We start from the raw sequence: 4,380 nt of genomic DNA on the forward strand, positions 1-4,380 counted from the left end.
TTATAGAACAAAGTTAGTAAGTTATACATTTGATGGTTACAAACTACTACCTGAAATATTTGAGTCAATGCTTCAAGAGTTGCGAGGAAAGAACAAGGAATTAGGGGTATGTAAATCCAATCCGATCCAAAACAGTAACCGAAAACTGATCCAAAAAACTGATAACCGAAAAAGCTGAAACCAATTTAATTTATTTGTTTTTTTTAAAAACCGATCAGTTCGGTTCAGTTTCGGTTTAGAAATCCGAAACTGATCCAAACCGAACCGGACCCATATCTCATACAATGAACGGCATCATTTCAAGTTCCTGGCATAAAATCTTAAACCCTAGCCCACTTTCGACTCCGCCTCTTCTCATCCTCCTCCCTCGAGCAGAGCACAGCCCCTCACTCACAACCCAAACGAGATTAGTCGAGCAGAGCACAACCCCTCTTCTGATCCTTCATCCCAAGTAAGTTTGTCTTGTAATTACAATCTTTTCTGATCCTTCATCCCAAGTAAGCTTGCTATTCTTCTTGCATCTGATGTTTACGGTATTTATCCATAATTTCTTTACTTTTCTTTTGTTTATCTATCTGCTCCAGTCTTTATGGTTTGTACTGCCAATAGTCTCGCTTGTAACTGTTCTATCTGGGGTCACGTCTATCCAACGAAATATCAAGACGGAACGGGATCGACAAAAGAAAATAACCCAGCCCCAACTTCACTGTTAAAAGAAAAAAAAATAATATTTCTTCGAACTTCGAAGCAGATTAGTTCGGAATTTATGGGAACAATTTAGACTTCACCATCCCTGATAAACCCTCTTAACTGAATTAGTGAACTGCACAACTGGCCATTCGAAAGTGAACTAGTCAGGTAAAACATTGATTTCCCACCATTAATTTTCAAGTTCTAGCTACAATTAAACCTTTTACAGGAGAATAAATAAAGGACAGTGAGGCTGATTGATAAGAGTTGAGTTACTTTCACCATTGATTTTCAAGTATGCTAAGCCACTGATCTCATCTAGCAAGCAGATAGTTATATCTCTCATGCTTTGTATTGCTATGCTTTCAAGAATGACTACAAATGTAAACGACTGAAAAACTTACCGGGCAATAGGAGACCAAAGACTATTTCTGTTTGGGTTTTATGTCAAATTGATGAGGAACAGTCTGTTTACGAATTGAATAGCTTCAAGGGTTGGTTATATATATATTGAAGGGGGGGAAAAGAAGTTTCTTTAGTTTTCACCCATTTTTGCACTTCTTTTTCTTCATTGTTTTTTTATTTGTTTGCACTTTGCAATCTGTTTTTCTACATATCATATCTTGGATTTGTACTTTGTTTACTATACATTTACTTCAATTGATCCTTGTTTCTACAACTGCTTATCTCTGTTCCATGAAGTATTCATAGCGGTTGCCATCAGGATCACTAAGCATGCATCATTGTCAACTATACGTTACTTATCAGCAACTGTGTCGAAATTCTTGAATCCAAATTTAATATTTTGGTGAAATTCAATGGGTCAATGATAACGAAACTGTATAAAACTGATTTCTGAAAGTTAACATAAACACACAACTAGACCCATTAAAGAACGTATATTAAAGACAAGTTGCAGTAAAGCAACATAAAGTCGAAAATATTGAGAAGCGCCTATGTTATTAAATTTTCTAGTGAATTAACTAAAACATAAACAGGCAGAGTCTGGAATGAACTAGCAGATTCTAGGATTAAGATGCATCACACTGTAAAAAACTGGAAAGCTGATGGTCAATTGTACACACTATACAATTTTCAAATGCCTTGTAACAAAATTTGAGGGACTGTTATTTAGCATATGGAAAACCAGGTAAGCGTTATTTTAGTCAATCATTAAAAGGTTAGCAATTCAACACTTTTTTTTAGCAATGAATTTATATGCTTTGTTATTGGCCTTGTAAACTCTAGTTACTCTCAATTGAACCTATAATCCAGATTATGTATCAACTATCAAGGCATAAAACAAAAGCAGAAATTAATCTAAACTCTGTGCTCAGCAGAAACACAATGACAAAACAACTAATAGAAAGTCAATTTACAATCTAGCTAATTAATATTTGGCATGCCTGGCTCTAACTGATTTTTGTCACAGTTGAATTATTTGTTCGAGATTGTGATATGGGATAGTCTGTTATAGGGTGTCTACTGTTGCTTCAGAGTCTGCTTTTAGCACAGGAGGTAGAGTACTTAACTGTTATAGGAGCTCTCTTACTCCAAAGACCGTTGAGGCTTTGATTTGCACCCAAAATAGGTGTTTATCCATCCTCCCTAATATCAACTGATGTTGAAGAGCTCGTGGAGGATTTAGAAAAGCTTGAGCTAGGTATTTTTATTGTACCTCATAGTAGTGTATTTGTTTTTCACTTATCATACTAATTGGTTATATTTTAAATATTTGTAGATCTTGCCCCAATTTTGCAACTAAATAAAGAGCAATCTGATGCGGAGTCTGATTAGTTGTTGATTTGGTATAATATTTTTAATTGGCTATTTTTCGTAATAAAAGTTATATGGTTTTTTTTAATTGGATGCTTTTCTTTAAACTTGCAACTGACTTTGGATCATGTTGTTTGGAGCTGTTTGGGATCATGTTGCTGTTTGGAGCTGCTGTTGTTTGGAGCTGTTTTTGGATCATGGTGCTGTTTTGAATGTGCTGGCAGTGTTGTTGTTTTAGAATATGTTGGATTCTATTGTATTTTCTTTCTTTATCTAAACTGTGATTTGTTGCAATATGGTTGCTTGTGGCTTGGGTTACTGTTCTGGAATGCTTTGAATTTGAACAATTACACAACTTTTAGTAGTGTATTTGGGGTTTAGAATTTGAACAATATGCTATTGGAATGAATTTTAGTTGATGTCATCATTTTGAATCTGGGTTCTTGTTACTTTTTGTTCTTTTTTTTATTTTTTTCTACTGTGGTGTATTTGCAGTCTTGTGGAATGATCTTTTGCAGGAATGGTACAGTGGTAAGTTGAATTTTTTTCTTGTACAAGTTTGGAACCAGTTTGTTCCTTCCTTTTTGCATATTGATCGCATCTTGAAGTTAAAGTTTACCACATGTAATATAGATGTTTAGGGAATAACAAGCATCAATAATTGCAGTTTAGAGATGATGGACAGTGAAACCCCACCAACCTATCTCTGCAGTCTTGAAGGATTACTGAAACAGGCATGAGTTCTGTTTATTGAAAAAAAATTCTTTCCTTCTTTGACTTGGAGTTTTGTGATTTTAGTCGTTGCAATTTTAGCTGCTTAAATCTACAAATTGTGTTGTTCGTTTACCTGAATTTATTTTGTAATATATTAAAAAATGATTTTGTCGTAAAATATTAGAATCCAAAATTCGAACAAATCCAAACCGAATCCAGCCACACTTAATCGGATCGGATTTTTTTTAGAAACATCCAAACCAATTTAAACCGCAAACATTTATACTTTCGGATCGGATAAATTTTTAGCCAAAAATCGATCCAAACCGACCGCGAACACCCCTACGAGGAATGATATGATTACATCAGTCTCATCAACAAATAAATGTGGATAAATGCATATGATGGTGGATATCGATATGGACACATGATAACCAATTTGGCTGAGGCTATCAATTTGACCTTAAAGGGGCACACATTTACTAGTAACGACTTTGGTAAAAATGTCATATTTATGTTTGAGAGCGTTTTTTGCCAAGTTCGGGGAACAAACTCAAATTTGGATGGGAAACAGTTATGTCTATCACTCAAGATTAGTTACAGATCTACAAAAAAGAATTGTTGCATAAAATGAAATGTTTGTAACAAGTTTGTCTAGAACCTATGAATTATTTCGTGTCCCAGAGATTCCGCAACCTCTTCAAGGGATTTAAGCTAACTCGTTCAGAGTTAATCTAAGAGACAGATGGTGCGATTGTGGGTTTTTTTCAAGTTATGAAGTATACATGCTCTCATGTCATAGCAGCTTGCTCGCATACCCGTTAAGACTATAACCGTTTTGTGAATCCCGTATACCGACTTTCAGAAGTGTTTAAGGTATATGAATTTGAGTTCCCTCATAGGTAATGAGAAAACCCCTAATGAGGTTCAAAATTGATTTCTGATTGTACCAGATTCGTCCTTATTGAGGGAGCCCGGTCGTCCAAAATCCACTCGAATTCATTGTGATATGGTTATTCGGGAAATGTCCAGAGAAAACAAAAGATGTGGACATTGTAGAAACCTATGACACAATAGGAAAAAATATCCATATCTTTTGTCATCAAGTAACCGTTGATGCTGTCTTTGATGTTGTCTTTGTTTATGAAATCTAAATTTTTGTAATTTAATTTTCATTTACTTCCAGATAATGTCATTTGA

The 4,380-nt window shown here is 34.8% G+C and overlaps 1 long non-coding RNA gene across 1 annotated transcript; it reads left to right on the forward strand.

The window, feature by feature from the left end:
• The first annotated feature begins 332 nt into the window (after nucleotides 1–332).
• On the forward strand, nucleotides 333–2,900 carry LOC120120864. Its single transcript, XR_005515943.1, has 4 exons — nucleotides 333–451; nucleotides 2,168–2,353; nucleotides 2,432–2,498; nucleotides 2,607–2,900. It is a non-coding gene; the product is annotated as an uncharacterized LOC120120864 (long non-coding RNA).
• Nucleotides 2,901–4,380: the final 1,480 nt, after the last annotated feature.

The sequence above is a fragment of the Hibiscus syriacus genome, unplaced genomic scaffold, assembly GCF_006381635.1.
Source record: "Hibiscus syriacus cultivar Baekdansim isolate YM2019G1 unplaced genomic scaffold, ASM638163v2 tig00110348_pilon, whole genome shotgun sequence".
Lineage (NCBI taxonomy): Eukaryota > Viridiplantae > Streptophyta > Magnoliopsida > Malvales > Malvaceae > Hibiscus > Hibiscus syriacus.